The sequence below is a fragment of the Natator depressus genome, chromosome 3 (assembly GCF_965152275.1).
Source record: "Natator depressus isolate rNatDep1 chromosome 3, rNatDep2.hap1, whole genome shotgun sequence".
NCBI lineage: Eukaryota > Metazoa > Chordata > Testudines > Cheloniidae > Natator > Natator depressus.
The window spans coordinates 106,370,391-106,392,166 of record NC_134236.1 but is presented as its reverse complement, the minus strand read 5'-3'; the positions used below and the strand labels follow the sequence as shown (position 1 = coordinate 106,392,166).

The window sequence follows — 21,776 nt, the reverse complement described above, 5'->3', positions numbered from 1 at the left end:
TGTCCCCGCCCCGGCCCATTTTAAAAGGGTTTGCTCCTCTCAACCCTGTGACGCGTGCCCCTCGGAGAAGCGCGGCCCCGTCGCCAGGTTTACAGGGAGGGGTTCAGCGCGCCTTCGTGTTCAATGTGCGAGCCACGCCCCTCCCCAGCGCAGACGTAACTGCCCCTCCCGTCCCCCACGCTGAGAGTCAGCGCGCTAGCACGCGGTAAAAGGAACGTGGTGGGGGTCGTGGCGGGGTCGGGTTGCAGCCCCCACGCGCTGAGCGGACACGCCCCTTAGAGCATCGTGCGCCGCCCTGCCGAGGCCCGGCGTCACCGCTGGCTGCGGGGCGGGCGGCCGGCTCAGGCAGCGCGCGGGTCTGAACGGGCTGGTGTGTCCGTCGTAGCTTCGCGGTCCGTGACTCAGCACCCTTGTAGGGGGAGGGGAGGCGCGTCCCCACAATAGTTGTTTAATGACCGGACTTACTGAGATTCAAAAAATTAAAACTTCATAACCATTAAAACACATATTGTCAATGTCATGTTAAAATATACAAAGTAAATATCCTTAAATCAAACTAAGTTCTCAGTATGTTTTCTCTTACTTTGCTGATCCATAATTTTTGTTATTATCAATGGAAATATTCTGTAGTTGGGTTGTGTATACGTGAAATCAATATTTACTGAGATTTACCAATAAAAGCAGATTCTCCCACCCCCCACCCCGCCCTAGTCTGGCACTTTAAAGACTAACAGATTTATTTGGGCATAAGCTTTCGTGGGTAAAAAACCCACTTCTTAAATCTGAAGACTTGAAGGTGCCACCAGACTCCTTGTTGTTTTTAGAAAAGGAGGACTTGTGGCACCTTAGAGACTAACTAATTTATTTGACCATAAGCTTTCCTGAGCTACAGCTCACTTCATTGGTTTTTGTGGATACAGAGTAACACTGGCTACCCCTCTGATACCAAGTCTATCTGTTTTCATATCTGCAAAGCAATGGATTAACTTTTTAAACAGTGTTCTGTTTTAGGAATAATAATTACTTTTCCAGTGCTACTATACTAATTATGTTTTCAGCATTTCTATTGTTTGTTTGTTTTTTGGGGTTTGGTTTGGTTTTGTGTTTGCATTTAGTAGGTCCTAAGAAGAGGAGGAGATAGAGGACAATGAGTGCCTCTTGGTACTGCCCTAATTTAATTATAAATTAATTAAGCCCTGAAATGATAAAGGATTTGCAGAAGTGTTATGGCATGTAACAGTTCTGTACTTTGGAAGACTGCTAACAATAGCTTCAGGTTGTATCCTAGAAAATCATAGTTCCAAGAATATATTCCCCTTTCATATCTGCAAATGAGTTTTCTCTCTCACCTCAGGAAACAACCTGAACAATTCCAAGATAGCCATGAGAAGATATCATAGCATGTTTGAATCTTAAAATGGGAACTCTGAGAAATGTGAGCACTAAAATCTCTACAATTAAATTTTTGGAGAAAGTCTTGGGAATCTGGTTTTGGATAATCTAAATCATGAGAGAAGTCAGGAAAATAGATGTTTATTTTTAAATATTTTAATGCTGTGCCTATTTCTTAGAGCACATAAATCAGCCTGATTCAAAATGAAATCTGTCCAGAACGCATCACCAGATAAAGCAATCAATCAGGCTTCAGAACAGATCTGTGAAGAGGGCCAAAAAACATTAGCTCTAGCATGTCTGTTCCTTACTGATTTTGTCTTTTTTCCATATGAGAGATGTTATATTTTCATATGTTAGAGCAGAGATTTGGGTGTCAGGACACTTGGGTCCATCACTGACTTGTTGCTGTGACCTTGGGCAAGTGAGTAAATCCCCAATCCCACATATGCTTATGTACATGCTTACATTTAAGCATGTGAAGAGTCCTGTTGAAGACAGGACTGTTCACTTACTTGAAGTTAAACATGTGTGTGTTTGTATGATCAGAGCTTTAACCTTTCTGAGTCTATTCCATCTATAAAATAGGAATACTTTCCTTACAGGTGTTGAGGCTTTATATTTTGATATCTAGGGGTAAAATGGCCATTATTATAATTACAAAATCTGTTGATTTTCTGTGCTGCTTCAAGAGTAAGTACTTTACATGGTATTTACATTATTTCTCCAGGTATACATCAGTATCATTAATGCTTTGTCACTCCTTCATTTAGTCATAATTTCATGCACCTTCTGCAGTGTTCCCCCCACCAGCCTGTCAGTTAGTTACTGTTTTCATGCCCCTTGCTTCTCCACAAAATCTTTAGAAATCCAACTGTTCCATAAAATTTTATAAATTCATAAAAGGTATGAAACTTCTGTGTTGAGTTTAATGTTTATATCATGTTGATTTATTCTTTCTTGTGTTGTTAGATTTTAAGACCTTCACGGCAGGATTTGTGCTTTTAGATTTAACTCCATTTGTTGTAGAACCCACTGTACACTTACACCACTGTATGAAAGTAATCAGTGTTGGAGGAACTGGGGCTTCTTAATTAACTTGCAAAAAGAAAAGGCGTACTTGTGGCACCTTAGAGACTAACCAATTTATTTGAGCATAAGCTTTCGTGAGCTACAGCTCACTTCATCGGATGCATACTGTGGAAAGTGTAGAAGATCTTTTTATACACACAAAGCATGAAAAAATACCTCCTCTCACCCCACTCTCCTGCTGGTAATAGCTTATCTAAAGTGACCACTCTCCTTACAATGTGTATGATAATCAAGTTGGGCCATTTCCAGCACAAATCCAGGGTTTAACAGGAACATCGGGGGGGGGGGGGGATAGGAAAAAACAAGGGGAAATAGGCTTGAATAGAGACTGGGAGTGGCTAAGTCATTATGCAAGGTAACCTAAGTTAATTGTATCCAATTTGCAAATGAATTCCAATTCAACAGTTTCTCTCTGGAGTCTGGATTTGAAGTTTTTTTGTTTTAATATTGCAACCTTTAGGTCCGAGATCGAGTGACCAGAGAGATTGAAGTGTTCTCCGACTGGTTTATGAATGTTATAATTCTTGACATCTGATTTGTGTCCATTTATTCTTTTACGTAGAGACTGTCCAGTTTGACCAATGTACATGGCAGAGGGGCATTGCTGGCACATGATGGCATATATCACATTGGTGGATGTGCAGGTGAACAAGCCTCTGATAGTGTGGCTGATGTAATTAGGCCCTGTGATGGTGTCCCCTGAATAGATATGTAGGCACAGTTGGCAAGGATAGGTTCCTGGGTTAGTGGTTCTGTTGTGTGGTATGTGGTTGCTGGTGAGTATTTGCTTCAGGTTGGGGGGCTGTCTGTAGGCAAAGACTGGCCTGTCTCCCAAGATTTGTGAGAGTGTTGGGTCATCCTTCAGGATAGGTTGTAGATCCCTAATAATGCGTTGGAGGGGTTTTAGTTGGGGGCTGAAGGTGACGGCTAGTGGCGTTCTGTTATTTTCTTTGTTAGGCCTGTCCTGTAGTAGGTGACTTCTGGGAACTCTTCTGGCTCTATCAATCTGTTTCTTCACTTCCGCAGGTGGGTATTGTAGTTGTAAGAATGCTTGATAGAGATCTTGTAGGTGTTTGTCTCTGTCTGAGGGGTTGGAGCAAATGCGGTTGTATCGCAGAGCTTGGCTGTAGACGATGGATCGTGTGGTGTGATCAGGGTGAAAGCTGGAGGCATGTAGGTAGGAATAGCGGTCAGTAGGTTTCTGGTATAGGGTGGTGTTTATGTGACCATCGTTTATTAGCACTGTAGTGTCCAGGAAGTGGATCTCTTGTGTGGACTGGACCAGGCTGAGGTTGATGGTGGGATGGAAATTGTTGAAATCATGGTGGAATTCCTCAAGGGCTTCTTTTCCATGGGTCCAGATGATGAAGATGTCGTCAATATAGCGCAAGTAGAGTAGGGCGTTAGGGGACGAGAGCTGAGGAAGCGTTGTTCTAAGTCAGCCATAAAAATGTTGGCATATTGTGGGGCCATGCGGGTACCCATAGCAGTGCCGCTGATCTGAAGGTATACATTGTCCCCAAACGTAAAATAGTTATGGGTAAGGACAAAGTCACAAAGTTCAGCCACCAGGTTAGCCGTGACATTGTCGGGGATAGTGCTCTTGACGGCTTGTAGTCCATCTTTGTGTGGAATGTTGGTGTAGAGGGGTGAGAGGAGGTATTTTTTATGCTTTGTGTGTATATAAAAAGATCTTCTACACTTTCCACAGTATGCATCTGATGAAGTGAGCTGTAGCTCACGAAAGCGTATGCTCAAATAAATTGGTTAGTCTCTAAGGTGCCACAAGTACTCCTTTTCTTTTTGCGAATACAGACTAACACGGCTGTTACTCTGAAACCTTAATTAACTTGTTCACTCTCTGCTGGCTCCTAAACAGTTCCTTCAGGCTGTACTGTGCCAGGTTCTGAGTATTCTCAACTGCCATTGGTTTCTGTTTACAGTGTTGTTGTAGTCATGTTGGTCCCTAGATATGAGAGAGGGAAGGGGGAGGTAATATTTATTTGATCAACTTCTGTTGGAAGAGACAAACTTTTGAGCTTCACAGAGCTGTTTGCCAACAGGTGATAGAGTAATTTTGTCTCATCATTTTTCTGTCTGAGTTCATTTGACAGCATAGTGATTGTCTGGTTTCACCCACATAGTTGTTGGGGCATTTGATGTTCTGGATGAGTACACCACATGTTGTGATAGGCATGGATAGGACTCCTGGATCTTGAAAGGTGTGTTATGGGGGGTATTGATCATCTTAGCGGTGGAGATATGTCTGCAAGTTTTGCATCTGTTACAGCAGCATCTGGTGCTGCTTTGAGTTAGGGTGTCCTGCTCTGTGAAGAGGTTTTTCTGATTATGAGATTGGGGGGGTTGTTTGAAGGCCAGAAGAGGAGGTTTGGGAAAGATTTCTTTCAGGATGTGGTCCCCATCAAGTATGGATTGTGATTGTGTGATGATACCCTGTATGGGTTCCAGAGTGGGGTCGATGAAACTAAGGCTGTGCGGTCAGTGGTTTTGTTTTTGGCAGGGGGGCATGTCTATATTGAAGGAGTTTCTCTCTGGGTATTTGTGGCCCATTCCATTACGTAATCTGTTTCTTTGGTGAGGCATCCTTGTTTGGTGAGGCAATTTTACCTTAAGGTGTATATCCAGGACTTTCTCTTCTCAATATATTCTGTGGTATCTGAGAATAACAGGTGTCTATAGATAAGATTTTTTTGGTGTGTCTGAGGTGGTTACTGGCTCTATTGAGGTAAGTGTGGTAATCCATGGGTTACTGTATATAATTTGTGACGCTGGCAGATGAGGATCATGCCAGAATGCATTCAGGCCAATTCACTTGTGTATTGGTATAGATCAAAGTGGTTGTTGAAGGTAAAAGAGCATATTTGGTGTTTAGACTTCATAAAACTAATGGAACGTTAGTTGAACATAAGAATGGCCATACTGGGTAAGACCAGACGTCCATCTAGCCCTGTATCCTGTCTTCCGACAGTGGCCAATGCCAGGTGCTCAGAGGGAATGAACAGAACAGGTAATCATCAAGTGATCCTTTCCCTGTCGTTCATTCCCAGCTTTTGGAAAACAGAGGCTATGGATGCTATCCCTGCCCATCTTGGCTAATAACCATTGATGGACCTATCCTCCATGAATTCATCTAGTTCTTTTTTGAACCCTGTTATAATCTTGGCCTTCAAAACATCCTCTGGCAAGGAGTTCCTTGCCACACAGGTTGACTGTGTGTTGTATGAAGAAATACTTCCTTTTTGTTTTAAACCTGCTACCTATTACTTTCATTTGGTGACCCCTAGTTCTTGTGTTATGAGGAGGAATAAATAACACTTCCTTCTTTACTTTCTCCACGCCAATCATGATTTTATAGACCTCTATTATATCCCCCCTTAGTCATCTCTTTTCCAAGCTGAAAAGTCCCAGTCTTATTAATCTCTCCTCATATGGAAGCCGTTCCATACCCCTAATAATTTTTGTTGCCCTTTTCTGAACCTTTTCCAATTCCAATATATCTTTTTTGAGATGGGTCGACCACATCTGCACGCAGTATTCAAGATGTGGGGGTACCATGAATTTATATAGAGGCAATATGATATTTTCTGTCTTCTTATCTATCCTTTTCTTAAAGATTCCCAACATTTTGTTTGCTTTTTTGACTGCCGCTGCATATTGAGTGGATGTTTTCAGAGAAGTATCCACAATGACCCCAAGATCTTTCTTGATGGTAACAGCTAATTTAGACCCCATCATTTTATGTGTATAGTTGGGATTATGTTTTCCAAAGTGCATTACTTTGCATTTATCAGCATTGAATTTCATCTGCCATTTTGTTGCCCAGTCACCCAGTTTTGAGAGATCTTTTTGTAGCTCTTCGCAGTCTGCATGGGACTTAACTATCTTGAGTAGTTTTGTATCATCTGCAAATTTTGCCACCTCACTGTTTACCCCGTTTTCCAGATCATTTATGAATATGTTGAATAGACTGGTCCAGTACAGACCCTTGAGGGACACCACTATATACCTGTCTCCATTCTGAAAACTGACTATTTATTCCTAACCTTTGTTTCCTATCTTTTAACCAGTTACCAATCCATAAGAGGACCTTCCCTGTTACACAAAGTAAGCTGTCATGGGGTAAGAGCCTTTGGTGAGGAACCTTGTCAAAGACTTTCAGAAAATCTAAGAACGCTATATCCATTGGATCCCCCTTGTCCAGATGCTTGTTGACCCCCTCAAAGAACTCTAATAGATTGGTGAGGCGTGATTTCCCTTTACAAAAACCATGCTGACTCTTCCCCAACAAATTATGTTAATCTATGTGTCTGACAATTTTGTTCTTTACAGATTTGTCACCTAACAAGAATGGCACAGGTTTGGGAATCTCCCTCACATCCTCAGCCATGAAGACCGATGCAAAGAATTCATTTAGTTTCTCTGCAATGGCCTTATCAGCCTTGAGTGCTCCTTTAGCATCATGATCGTCCAGTGGCCCCAATGGTTATTTAGCAGGCTTCCTACTTCAATTTTTTTGCTATTTTGTTGAGTCTTTAGCTAGCTGTTCTTCAGATTCTTTTTTTGGCCTTCCTAATTATATTTTTACACTTCATTTGCCAGAGTTTGTTCCTTTCTATTTTCCTCACTAGGATTTAACTTCCACTTTTGCCTCTGTCATAAATATAAAGGGAAGGGTAATCACCTTTAAAATCCCTCCTGGCCAGAGGAAAAATCCTTTCAGCTGTAAAGGGTTAAGAAGTTAAGGTAACCTCGCTGGCACCTGACCAAAATGACCAATGAGGAGACAAGATACTTTCAAAAGCTAGGAGGAGGGAGAAAAACAAAGGGTCTGTGTCTGTCTGTGTGATGCTTTTGCCAGGGACAGAACAGGAATGGAGTCTTAGAATTTAGTAAGTAATCTAGCTAGGTATGTGTTAGATTATGATTTCTTTAAATGGCTGAGAAAATAGCTGTGCTGAATAGAATGAATATTCCTGTCTGTGTGTCTTTTTTGTAACTTAAGGTTTTGCCTAGAGGGATTCTCTATGTTTTGAATCGAATTACCCTGTAAGGTATTTACCACCCTGATTTTACAGAGTTGATTCTTTTTACTGTTTCTTCTATTAAAATGTTTCTTTTCAAGAACTGAATGCTTTTTTCATTGTTCTAAGATCCAAGGGTTTGGGTCTGTGGTCACCTATGCAAATTGGTGAGGATTTTTACCAAACCTTCCCCAGGAAGTGGGGTGCAATGGTTGGGAGGATTTTGGGGGGAAAGACGTTTCCAAATGACACTTTCCTAATAAAAATAAACCCAGATAAATGTTTGGTGGTGGCAGTGGAAGTCCAAGGGCAAAGGGTAAAATAGTTTGTACCTTGGGGAAGTTTTAACCTAAGCTGGTAAAAGTAAGCTTAGGAGGTTTTCGTGCAGGTCCCCACATCTGTACCCTAGAGTTCAGAGTGGGGAAGGAACCTTGACAGCCTCTCACTGCTTTTTTAACTTTGTTGTTTAGCCACGGTGACTCTTTTTTTCCTTCTCTTACTATGTTTTTTAATTTGGGATATACATTTAAGTAGAGCCTCTACTCTGGTGTCTTTACAAAGTTTCCATGCAGCTTGCAGGGATTTCACTTTTGGCACTATACCTTTTAATTTCTGTTTAACTAACTTCCTAATTTTTGTGTAGTCCCTCTTTCTGAAATTAAATGCTACAGTGTTGGGCTGCTGCAGTGTTTTCCCAGCCACAGGGATGTTAAATTTAATTATATTATGGTCACTATTACCAAGCGGTCCAGCTATGTTCATCTCTTGGACCAGATCCCGTGCTCCATTTAGGACCAAATCAAGAATTACCTCTCCTCTTGTGGGTTCCGGGACTAGCTGCTCCAAGAAGCAATCATTTAAGGTGTCAAGAAACTTTATCTCTGCATTCCGTCCTGAGAGGACATGTACCCAGTCAATATGGGGATAGTTGAAATCCCCCACGATTGAGGTTTTTTTTAATTTTAATAGCCTCTCTAATCTCCGTGAGGATTTCACAGTCACTATCACCATCCTGGTCAGGTGGTCGGTAATATATCCCTACTGCTATATTCTTATTATTAGAGCATGGAATTACTATCCATAGAGATTCTATGGTACAGTGTTGTTCATGTAAGACTTTTATTTCATTTGATTCTACACTTTCTTTCACACATAGTCACACTCCCCCACCAGTACAACCTGTTCAGTCCTTCCAATATATTTTGTACCTTGGTATTACTGTGTCCCATTGATTATCCTCATTCCACCAATTTTCTGTGATGCCTATTATATCAATATCCTCATTTAATATGAGGACCTCTAGTTCAGTCACCTTATTATTTAGACTTTTGGCATTGGTATATAAGCACTTTAAAAGCTTGTCACTTTTTAGCTGTCTGCCATTACATGATGTAATTGAATGGGACTTTATTTCATTTGACTGTTTCTCATCAGATCCTATCTGTATTTTATCATCTTCCATCCTCTCCTCCTTAATAGGACATAGAGAATCTCTGTTAATAGATCCTCCCCTAAGGGATGTCTCTGAACTACGTGCTCCTCCGCACCTGTCGGCTTTCTCCTAGCCCTTCATTTAAAAAGTGCTCAATGACCTTTTTAATTTTAAGTGCCAGCAATCTGGTTCCATTTGTGTTTAGGTGGAGCCCATCCTTCCTGTATAGGGTACCCCTTTCCCAAAAGTTTCCCCAGTAGTTTATAAGTTTCCTAATAAATCTAAACCCCTCCTCCCTGCACCATTGTCTCATCCATGCATTGAAACTCTGCAGTTCTGCCTGTCTAACTGCATTGCATTGTTTTCACTTATCTATATCCTGTTATAATGCACCAGCAAACATTTACATTGTGTATACCCCTATATCTAAATAACCCATAAAAGAAACCTTGTAGAACGCTAATGAAGGACTTTAACAGAAAAGGTACCTCCCTGGGACTTAGGTATAGAATCTTCCTTTCCCAGATAGCAGTGATCAGGTGCAGAGTAAAGACAAAAGGGTTGCTTGCCACTGTGGAAGGTGACTTTATATTTTTTATAGAGCAGCTGAAATAACATGTATTGTATCTTTCTGAATAAAGGCAAATACTTTCCGTGACAAATATAAATATTCAGTTTGTTCAGATACTATCAGATGAACATTAATTTCACATTCACAAAGCAGTTTAGGTCTACCATCAACCTTACAGTAGTTTAGCTTTGCTGTATGAGTGATCAATTAGAACAATTTACTTATTGTATTAAAACCAGAGCACAAATAGTGTGTAATTTACCCTGGCACACTGTAGAAAAGCACAACAATCAGTGTTGCTTATTTTGGAAATCCATTTTTTAGCATACAAAGTTTCTTTGCTCTGCGAATATTTGTCATAACTTTATCCATGCATCTGCAGTGATCTTAAAATAGCATTAGGGAACTTAGAAGAAAGAAAATTGAAGTTTAAAAAATCCCTTGTACCAGGTTAATGTAATAATTTTATTCATAATTTGAAAGTTTGTGATCTGATGGGTAGTAGAATTATTATAAAAATGTTTGTCTCCTTTATTGGTGATTTAGCAGTGCCTATAAACAAAGATAATTGAAAAGGTAATAGGCTGCTGTGAGGTTTAAATTAGTATCTGTTTTAATTGTGGAACTAATCTTCCTTTAAGGTGAATAAATTATGTTTTGTATAAATAGTAATTTTGTTCAGAATCAAAAACAATGTCAGTATAGTTTAGATTGATACTGAGACCCATATTATAGAGAACACTGTTAACTGGAGTCAGATAAAGGTATTGTACATTCAGTGAAACGTGGTATACTTTGGACTAACCACACTGATCCAACTTAGATTTGGAGTAATTTAGTGTCATAGTAATGTCTCAGAATCAAGTTAGGAAAAATGCATTATTGTTCCCCTCTGGAGCATTGTACCAATATCAGCAAGCATTACAACTCTGGTTCTTTGTGTTTAAAACAGATTTAATCACTGTAGCATCAAATACAAAAACAGTGTTTTACTAAGAACATTTGTTTTCCCTTCTTGTTAAAGAAGTGAAGTACAAAATTAATGAAATCTGATTTACTATTAAGTATTGTTTGCACGTAGCTCTTGTTACAAACTAGTGAATCCACTTTGAACGCCATAGTCCTTTCATTTTAGTAATAGGTTGGGAAATGGACGGTAAAAAGGTGACTCCACAGACTTCCTCGTGTCATCTTCCATAAAATGAGAATGTGATACAACCATATTTTTATATATTATCTGATACAAAAAATTTCACCTGGAGCCATAGATATCAAGGTTGGAAGGGGTGCTGAGGTTGCTACTAAATAGGAGGGGTGCCTTACAAAATCTTCCTTGCCCAGAGGAAGTAGTTTTTTGGACAGGTAAGTGAAATGCAATTCACTTCTTCATTATCATAATTCTGGTTACGTGTGGGCTAGTAAATATTGTACCTGCGCTGGTAAATGTTCATGACAATGTGGCAAAGCTGCAATTATGCATAATGAAATTTACCTAAAAATAACATTCAAAGTCGCCTGCTTCTTCACTGGTTCTTCAGCTGGATGATTTGTCTTTCTGTCCCACTCACTTTCCTCTTTCGTTTTAGCATGAAAAAAGCAGCCACAATAAACCTATCAGAAGCACAGCTGAAACATGAGATTTACAGACAAGTTCATTTTTTAAAATGTTGCTTGGGATTTTTAAAAAAATAACTATGTACACTAGTTTAGGTAGAAATTTCCTTTAACCTATCTTCATTTGCACACCTTTGCAGAAAAAAAATCTATAGGATTTAATAAAAATGTATATCCCGGTATGGAATTTTATAAAATGGTTTAAAAGAATTATAGAAAATAAATACTTCTCTCTTACATTCTGTATATGGCTTCAGCCACATGGGGAGCGCCAGGTGGGGTGCTGGGGACGTGCATTGAAATAATTATTTAACACTAACAGCAGCATTAGCACATTGTGATTAGAACGGTCAGATAAATGCATAGGTCAAATAGAGCTTCAGGAGCTCTTCCCTACTGGAAATAGAAAGTGAATAAATAATGCAAAAAAGTAGGTCTTTAGTAGCAAGTGCGTTCCTTTTTGGAGATGACAAATCTACTCTGAAGAAACTGCGAACTGGAAAAAATATGATTGTATATACTTATGATTTTGGTATTTTGAATGTAGAAATGTATAAACAATTGTGTTCAGCCCGGCAGGGAGCATCAGGGATTCAGGCCCGCACCTCCCAGCTTCAGCCCTGTAGGGGGCACCAGGGATCGGGGCTTCAGCTCCCTGGAGGATGCTGGGAGGCGTGGGCCTGAATCCTTGATCCCTGGTGCTCCCTGCCGGGCTGAAGCTGGGAGGCGCAGGGCTGAAGCCCCAATCCCTAGAATCCCTTGCGAGGCTGAAGCCCTGATCCCCAGCGCCCCTCCTGGCGCTCCCCATGTGGCTGAAGCCAGGAGGCACGGGGCTGAATCCCCAAGCTCTGGTGCTCCCTGTGGGGCAGAAGCCCTGAGCAGAGTTGGGGACGTGGAGGGAATTCCCCTCAAAACTGCAGTGCAAAAGCATAGCAGTCCCGGGGACAAGTCCACACCTCCCCCCCATCTCCTCTCCCCACCCCCTGGCCAGGTCAGAGGTGGGAAGCGGGATGCGGGCAGTGCGGGGCAGCTGCTGCTCTGGCTGGTGCCGTGCAGCAGGCAGCAGCAGCGTTCCCTTCTCTCCTGCTGGTGACCCACATTGAAGCTGTTCCTCAGCTCCCAGCCTCCTTTGCTCCCCCAGAGGCAGCTGATAAGAGGCCCCCGGCTGGGGAGACCCAGCTCCATAGCTGGCAGAACCCTTGGGGAACAGGGATTGCAGGAGAGTCCTCCCAGCACACAACCCCTAGCCACCCCCTCCAAGCACCCACAGCCACCCCGTGTGCACACAGCCCCAGCTACCCCCTCCCTGCACCTTGAGCTACCCCCTGTCTGCACAGAGCCCCTAGCTACCCCCTCCCTGCACCCTAAACTGTTTTCAAACTTTTTGAGCTAAGCCCCCCACCTTTGAGTTATAATTTTTGGTTGCATGCCCCCAACTTACCCAGACAGGCTCAGTGGCCTGCTGAAGTGAGTCGGGGGTGGAGGAGGCACTCCCTCCCCAGACCCTACCATATGGAGGTGGCTTGAGCCCTGCTGGCCCCAGCCCCCCCAAACTAGAAGTCAAACTATGCCTATGCACGAGGCCCCTGCCCAGAGGCCCTGCTCCCCCCACTGGGCCCTGGAGTTTTTATAGCATGGTGAGGGGGGCCTCAAAGAGAGAGAGGTTGAGAACCCTGCTCTAGAACACACTTCCCTCCTGGATTGGAACCCAAGATTCCAGAGACTGACCATTCCTCTGCTGCCAGCAAATTCTGTAACCCCTCGGGGCAAAGTGTGTGTCTCATTCCCTGTCCAGTGCAGGGCTACGCAGAGGGTAACAGCCCACTACTGACGCTATTGGTTACTCTGTAAACTCAAGTGGCAGAGGTCTGTGTAGTGGAGCTACCTCCCTTGCTGATAATGCATGTGGATGTTGATATGATCCCCACTTGTTGGATTTTTATTTTTTCAGTTTGATATTTTTAAAAAAGTCAAGGAAGTTACACACAAAAAATACTGTATGTTAAAAGAACATTATTAAGGTTACGAAGTTAAGCACTCAGAAGTTAGGAAATTAAGAATTAAGGCTGCATGTGTAACTTCAAGTTGTCTCCATTGTGTGTGTGAAATATGATATGGTCTTTCCATGATCACATACAATTTTTTTCACAGGACCCCTAGTTCAGTCAGTGCAAAGGATAGGCCCCTGCTCTGGGGATGAATCAGGGTTGTGTAGTGAAGAAGACAGTTGTCTGAAGGACCCCTGTTTTGTTTGTTACAGAAGTTAGAATGTGTGTAGTGAATGAGGCTGGAAACTGCAGGAAGAGAAAGAATGATCTTATGCAGGGGTGGCTAACATGAGCCTGAGAAGGAGCCAGAATTTACCAATGTACATTGCCAAAGAGCCACAGTAATGCATCAGTAGCCCCTCATTAGCTCCCCGCCACCTGCTCCTAGCGCCTCCCCCTCCCTCCCCACATCTCCCAATCAGCTGTTTCATGGTGTGCAGAAGCCTGGGGGAGGGAGAGGGGAGGGAACAAGGGCACGGCAGGCTCAGTGGAGAGGGCGGGAAGGGGTGGAGTGGGGGCAGGGCCTGTGGCAGAGCTAGCGGTTGAGCAATGAGCATCCCCCTGCACATTGGGAAGTTGGCACCTGTAGCTCCAGCCCCGGAGTCGGTGCCTATACAAGGAGCCGGATATTAACTTCTGAAGACCCGCATGTGGCTCCGGAGCCACAGGTTGGCCACTCCTGATCTTATGGTTAAGGCAGCTGACTGCTCCTAAGACTGTCCCTTCACCCGCAGCTGATGACTTCAGGAAAAGTCTGGCCCTGGTCTTACAAACTTTTACACACGTTTAATTTCATACAATGAGGAGTCCCATAAGATGTTTTTTAAAATAAATCAAAATAAATACGTTCACCTTTGGGGAAACAACAGAGTGCATTTGTAATCATAATAAGAATAATTTAGATGACTTCAGTGGGACCACTCATGTAAAGTTTAAGCATGTGTGTAAGTGTTTCAGGATCAACTTCTTTCTGATATTTACAGAATGCCTGCTCACTGCACCTCTCCACCAGCTGCCCTCTTGCTGTACCTCTCTGCCACATCAGCCACTCCTTCGCCGGCTGACTGTCAGTCACCTGCCTCTCTGCTGTGACCTCTGCACATCAGTCTCTTAGTAATTTTCAGCTTTTTACAGGCTGGGCAGAAACACTGCCATATCTCAAGTGATTTCAGCTCTTGGTGATTTTTAGCTCTTAGCAGGCAGGGCAGAAACACAGTCCTACCACAACTGATTTCAGCTCTGACTGAGCATTTAAAATAACAAAGAGGCTCATAATGAAGCCTGTTTAGCTATTTATTTGAACAGGGGGGAGGGGGGAGAAGAATAGATTAAACCAGGCCGGGGAGAGTCCATATCTCCTGTCTAGGATACCTGTCCCTACCTGCCTTACTTTCACAGAGCTCTGGCATTCAACCCTTTCAGCTGATGGTGACCCCCTCATTTGGGACAGGTTAAGCACAGTCCTGCTTCCCCGTATTCATAAGTAATGCCAACAATATTGGTAACAGCATTTCACTGTCCCTGCATTTAGTACTAAAGTGATTTGTAACCCAACACCAGCCATAGTTGATCATTTTGAGCAACAGTGCTCTATCTGTGGGATAGCTAAGCAGAGTAGGTGTGTTCATGCAAATAAAGTTTGCTCCAGAAGTCTCACCCCCTCCCAGCTAGCTGTCAGGGGAGAATTCATTCAGTTCATTTAGACCCTTACATCATGATGGTCAGCAAATCAGAGTTCTGTGGGATCAAAGTGAGTATCTGTGGATTTAAGTTCCAGAGTTTAGGACCCGTTACAGAAACATCTGATATTAATACCCTTCTCCTATTGACCAAGGACTTGTTAGCTCAGAGAACATTTTCTGATTGCATCTGTGGAAGTGGCACATGGAGAAAGAATTGTTGTTACTGTTAGTAAACATCAGGTATTTCCTTTGAGCTTGGGTTTATTAACTGCTCCTAGCAGTCAGTTGTGCTTTTTCACTGAGCAAGTTTCCCACCTTTTAAAGTTAGAAGAAACCAAATGCTGTATGACTAATTTAGTACAAGGTACAATATGCAGCTTGCAGCACAAAGACCTTAGTACATCTTTTGTTGTTTCCATAGTCTGTGTCACTTTAAAATGTTTAATAATTTACCGCAAAAGGCCATTGTGTAATATGAGACCTTTGCAGAATAAAACAGAGCTTAAACCAGCATTTGAAAGAAAACATTGGTCAAATTCCAACTCAGATTATTACATTTTCCTTACCTAAATTTACCCTTTAATTTCAGTAGTGTACATAATTATTTACATTGCTTCCATAAAAACACTACTGAATTGGGTTGATGGCACGAAATAACTGTAACCATCAAGTCTGTAGGTGCCTATGGTGATTCTATTTATACAAGTTCAAATTTTCAAAGGAACATTAGGCCAGCCTCCAACATACAATTCTGTGAGCACTATGATTTGCACACACAAGTCTGTGCACTCTATTTTGTACATGCAAATGGTTGAATTTCCTCCTCATCTTTGTGGAAAAGTTCTGTAGACTATAATAGGGATGAAACCAATATACAAATTACTTTATGAACCTATAGAATTTAACACAGATTTGTTAACCATCCTATAAAATCCTATAGAGGAGGAATACATTCTGTACCTTAATTTAACCTATAGTTCTATGGTTCAAAAATATAGAGAAAAGTTATCATGTTCATATTAAACTGCACATGATTTTCCAATAAGGAACATTGTTGGTAGTGCATAATCTGTTATCTGCATAAATAAATTATTTTAATGGAAAATTGCATGTGCAAAATTAGAGACCCCGTTTTGAAACTCTGGCTGACTTCAGGAAAGCTCTTTGAATTGTTCTGGATGTATGGGTTAAGAACAGTATGTCCAGATATTCTGCATTCATCTGTGGGTCTAGTCAGGTGGCCCTCTTTTACTGGACAGACTGGAGATGTGAGATAAGTAACCTGCAAACTGAGAGCATTGTCTTGTCAAAAGACACCCATTACTTACTTGTATACAGGAGTGTCTTCAGGTCAGATTTACTGTCACTCAGACTCAAGATCACTTCTTCACATTATTTTGTAAGTTGATTCCCTAAACATTTTTTTCCTCCTATTGTTCAGTAGCTCAGTATAAATGCAATCACAATGGGATTAATAAGAATCAGGTGATAGTTTCTTCTAACTATGGCTAGTCCCACTTAAAGGGCTGCTTTGTCATTATCTTGCAGAGTACTGTTGCTGTCTGTGAGCAGTCCACTTTCAAACAAGAAAAGAGTTGGAAATCAAAATCAATCTAAGCTTTAAACATTTGATTTTGGAATAATTTTAGATCGAAAATTGTTCTAAACCAGGAACATAGGGAATATTATAACACAGTGTTCTCTATATTGTATTTTTTTTCCACCAGTATTTGAATGAGTAGGGAGGGAGTTAAAAGTTTAAAGGTATTTTTCTGTGTATTTTATTATTTATTTGAATTGCAGTTATACCTAGAGGCCTCGGTCAGGATCAGAAACCCAGTGAGGTTGGTACTGACAACCACGTGAGGAAAAGATGGAGCCTGCCCCAGAGAGCTTACAATCAAGTATAAAATGGAAAACAAGAGAATGCAGTCAGACAGATGTGAGAAGCACAAGGTAACAGTGGGGCAATTATGCATAGCCTACTGGTGTAATTACAGGATCATGGTAATGGTATTACAGCTTTGCCTAATAAGGCACTTCTGTTTTAAGATTCTGCTTGTAAATTTTAATAAAATAATAATTTTAAGAGTCCTTCCTCATCAAGGTACTAACAAACAAAAACACCACCCCAAAACCCTATAGAGAAAGCACTGTGGCATATTCTGAAATCCCATTGACTTCAATGATCAGTAAGCACATGCTTGAAGTTAAACACACACTGAAGTCCTTAGCTGAATCAGGGTACAATCCTGGGTTATAATAATTGTATCAATAAACAACAATAATGAGATCATCATCAAATTTGCAATATAAAAGCCAACACATTAAAAAGCATCATTGTAAAGAGTTTTAATAGTGATCGTAATAGTGATTTTAAAGTGCAAACATTTCTGAAAGAGAACATAAGTGACTCAAGGACGGGATCTGAGAGAGCGTAAGCTTTCTGCTTTTGAATAAACTATTCCTTGGGCTGAAATTTATGTTTATTCTCAGCCTACAGGAGAAATTTTTTAGAAAAGATTTAAGACAATCCATTCAGCTACATTTCAGTTTTTAAAATAATATTTTTCACTATATTGTTCCTTTTTTTCCCTCTTGGATAACTCAAACAGACATAGTTTTGCTTGAAATATTCAAAACTTGGCACGTTCATAGTCCCCTGAAGAATGAGTACTGTGCCAAGTTTGAATACATTTGGATTAGAAATGAGTAAAAACTTGCATACTGTGCTTGCCCAGTACATGATATTTTACTGATTTATTAACAATGTGCTGATGCTTAGCTCAAGCTGTACAGTATCCCAAGTCTGTGCAATGAAATACACAGCTGTTCTTATTTCAATGATCACATAATCAAGTATGTGAACCCACAAACGTGAGAACATTGAAATAGGTGTGCTAAAAGTTCTGTTTTCTTTTCTTCCCCAACATCCACCCCCTGTTCTATAAGGAAATTAAATACAAAGTTTTATACATACATGTATGTATGGTTATATAGCTAGATTTCCAAAGCAACAGTAACTCAGCCATCTTATACATACATTATAAGGCAGAGAAGTTATTGCCACTTATGGTACAGTAATAGAAAATACAAATGTGCAAGAGGACACAGTTTTTGTTGCTAACTGCATGCATGTCAGTTCTCAGCTGTAAAACTGATTTAGTCTAGATTCCAGCAATCAGTTATAATCTCTACATGGCCATAAAACATTCTTCCTCCTCCTCATTACTACTCCAGACCCCTTTTTTGGAATTTTGATTACACTTCATTGAACAGATTTTATTTTCCAAGGGATAGGGCAATCTTCAAGATGGATTAGATTTACATACAAATCCATTCAGATTGTAAGTGTCTGGATACAATGAATCTCATTCCCAGCATCAGTGAACTGGTGAAATTCACCTCTATGTAGAGAATAAACATAATTTTTTGTGGCTTAAATAGTACATTGATAGGCCTTTGGAGCGCTGCATCCACGCACAGAGGTGAATTCCACTCAAAATGAGTAGAAAGACTATCAATTTAAACAAACATAACCCCCTTTTTGAAGTATGGCAATATTATGGCATTAAATATGCATAATATGGCATTAAATATTCAGAACTGGAAAAATAAACCAAAACTTTATAAAGGTGAACCCCACTTATCTCAAAGTCTCAAAGGACATGCAAAATCAGGGTTCAAACAACTGGAAGCTTCAGCCCTGCAGAGTCCTCCTGTGTCTACAGTGCAGCTGGGAGTGGGCCTCTCAGCTTGGGTAGACAGACTTGTGCAAACATCACTTTAGCTAGTGCGCTAAAAATAGCAGTGCGGATATTGCCGCATGGCTGGGAGCTTGGGCTAGCCACCCAAACTCGGACCAGCCACCCAAGCTCGGACCCAGGGGGTCAGGCAGGCTTGGACACAGGTGGCTAACCCAAGTCACTGCCCATGCAGCAATGTCCACACTGCTATTTTTAGCATGCTACCTCCAGCAAAAGTAGAATGAGTCTGTCTACCTGGCTCTAGTAGACAGACATACGCTTAGTTAAGTGGAGTGGTTAAATGTAGTTTACGTGTATATCTCTAACTCAGCATGACTGGCACTGCAGTTCCTTGTGGTCTCTCTTTCAGAACCTGGCACCCTGCTCCTGTCATCAGTGATAAGACTGCACAACTCTTCACTCTCTCCTTCTTAACCCAACCTGCCAGAAGAGCAGTAGCCATGAGCAATGTTATTGTAGCGAGGAAGAGCTTAGGCTACATATGTAGCATCCACATATCACTTAAAAAGGGATGACATGGAGATCAGCAATTTACATGTTTGGGGGAAGTCGGGGGTGCTGGAACAATTTTTATAGTGGGGGTGCTGAGAGCCATTGAACCAAACTGTGAACTGTGTAGATAATGGAATCCACTTCAAGACAGGGTATGGCAGCACCCCTAGTTTCAGCACCTGTGGGGGAAGTCACACCGACAAACAAGGAATGCCAAACTACCTATCAAGAAATTGGGGAACAAGCCTTGGTACAATAGTTGGTCAGATTGCCTCCCACACTCTGGCATCCCTGTTGTTAGCTGAAGCATACCGTTTCTCCGCAAGACATTATGTTAGCAAGACCTGTTGTGAGATGAAAAGCTCATGCCATCACTGGCCTGTCACCTGATCTGTATTCATCACCTGACACAAAACAAGGCTGTGTGGTTAATTTAAAAAAAACACAATTTTCTCTATCCCTAATTTATAGCATGTTTTTTTTACCATCTCTGTAGTGATTGCATGTATTAAAACCTTTAAAGCCATAGTCTTAGGATCTTGTAAAATTAAGTTCTACTTTCTAAACAGTACATCCAGACATTCTGCATACATATGTGGAGTTATTCAGTGGGTCACCACTGGATCTATTGTTTGCTCTATGTCATGAGGCATTCAAAAGGGTAATCCATCATGCTAAAAGAATGTAATTCCAGGTCTTATTTGGCTGATGAGTTGTTAACTTTTTGATTTTTCAGTTAATAAGATTCTTAGTTAATAAATCAAAATATAAACTACTTAATTATGATAATGGCGACAAACATAATACAATTAGAAAAGACATAAAGATGGTCAGTGTCTTAACAAAAATGTAACATGGGATTTTCTAAAGCTCTCAGCGTTGGCCTCTCTCTGCTCTCACTGAAGTCAGAGAGAGTTTTCCCATTGACTTCAGTGAGAGCAAAGTTAGGCCAGTGCTGAGCACTTTAAAAAGTCCCACCTATTGAGCCTGATATTCAAGCTGGCTTCATCCAGCCTCTGATTTGGTTGATGCAGTTTTGCACCCACAAATAATAAGGCCCAAATTTTTCTGTCTGCAGTGAATTTGGGATAAAAATAGTAGTAGTTAGGCTAAGTGATTTATGGGTACAAATAGATGTTTAACTACCAAGATCTGGAGTTTACACACAAGTGGAGACCAGCTCTGAAAATCAGCTCCCAACAGTCTTTCACAGGCTAGAGCTGTTTCACCCTAGAGCTGTTTTCAGACAAGTAGTAACTGATATTTTTGTCCTTTATCTAAGGAAGCAAAACTGAATTGTTCAATGGGAGTTTTTCCTGCTTAATAAAGTGTATGTCAGACCAGACCCTTAGTCATATCTGTTAAGGCTGAAGCCGGAGAAATCTGGAGATTTTAGACAAGTGATGCAATGCCTCCTTTGAATATTTTACAAATATGCATTACTTCATTTGCCTATTTAGTCTTTATATTTTTAATGAGAAAGTTGTTTGTATTTTCTACTCTTGCTTTCTCTCAGTGTTGTCAGTTGCTCTGCTATGGTGGTAGGCCAAGCTATAAAAGTCAATAAAAATAAACAATTTCACTAGATGTTTAGATGGCTTTAAGTCCTAATAAAACAAACCTAAATACAAAATGAGGTAAAACATTTGGCTTTGATTTTAAAAATATGTTTCAGTGACAACACAACCGGTTGCCTCTTTTTTTCAGAAAATCCAGCTGCTATTAAAGGAGAGGAAGTGAGGATTAGAGCCCTGCAGCGGGGCTAGGATACTGTGGGTCTTGCAGGACTGCTAGGGTCTTGCTAGGATACTGTGGGTCTTGCACTGCCATAATAATGAGAGCAGGTAAAATGCATTTTGTTGCAGGTGGGATTGGGTGGGCAAAAAAAACAGACTGTGGTAATATGCAGGAAAACACTAAATCTCCTCGTCATTTTGTTATAAATAGAATTTCAGCAATGTAAAGCAAGTTTTTCTTTTTGTTAAGTGTTTTAATACTTAAATTTAAGCAAGGGATATAAAGAGATTTGCTGTCTATTATAACTGGAGTTAAAGTATTTTTTACACTATTTAAGCAAGATTTTTTTTATTCTCTGAGTGGAAAAAATTGTGTCACTATATATAATATATATATTAACCAACCTTTTTTGTTTTGTTTTTTGTTTAGTGGCATGGGGGGAATCTCTCTCTCTTGCGGTTTTTGAAAGTGGGAGTGGAATAAAAATGCAAGAAACAATATGGGAGTGGGTATTGCGGGATGGAATGGGAGCGTGATTAAAAAAACAGTCCTACACCGGCCTCTGGTGAGGAGTCTTGACATCATGATGAGAGGGACAGGAAATGGACTGTCTCAATCACCCCAAGAAGAATGCCTTGTTAACTTTATGAATAATATTACAGGTCCCACAGGAGAAGCATTGATATTCCTGTTTCCTTCATGAGGAGACACTCTCTGCTGGGCTGTTTCAGACCATCTGTCCAGTTCCCAAGAGCTTGAATCATAGACAGCTGGTCATCACGAGGCTCTGCACGGCCAGTGCCAATGAAGTCCCTGATACACACTGGGGTGGTAGGGCACTCTGCCAACAACAGTCCCCATGGTCTACTCTATGCACTCTGAGCTCTGACAGAAAGTGAATGCTTTA

General features: G+C 41.1%; 1 long non-coding RNA gene across 1 annotated transcript; it reads left to right on the top strand.

The window, feature by feature from the left end:
• Nucleotides 1–12: 12 nt before the first annotated feature.
• On the top strand, nt 13–20,632 carry LOC141984026 (uncharacterized). The gene is made up of 3 exons (XR_012638616.1): nt 13–205; nt 16,677–16,829; nt 18,990–20,632. It is a non-coding gene; the product is annotated as an uncharacterized LOC141984026 (long non-coding RNA).
• The last annotated feature ends 1,144 nt before the right edge of the window (nt 20,633–21,776 follow it).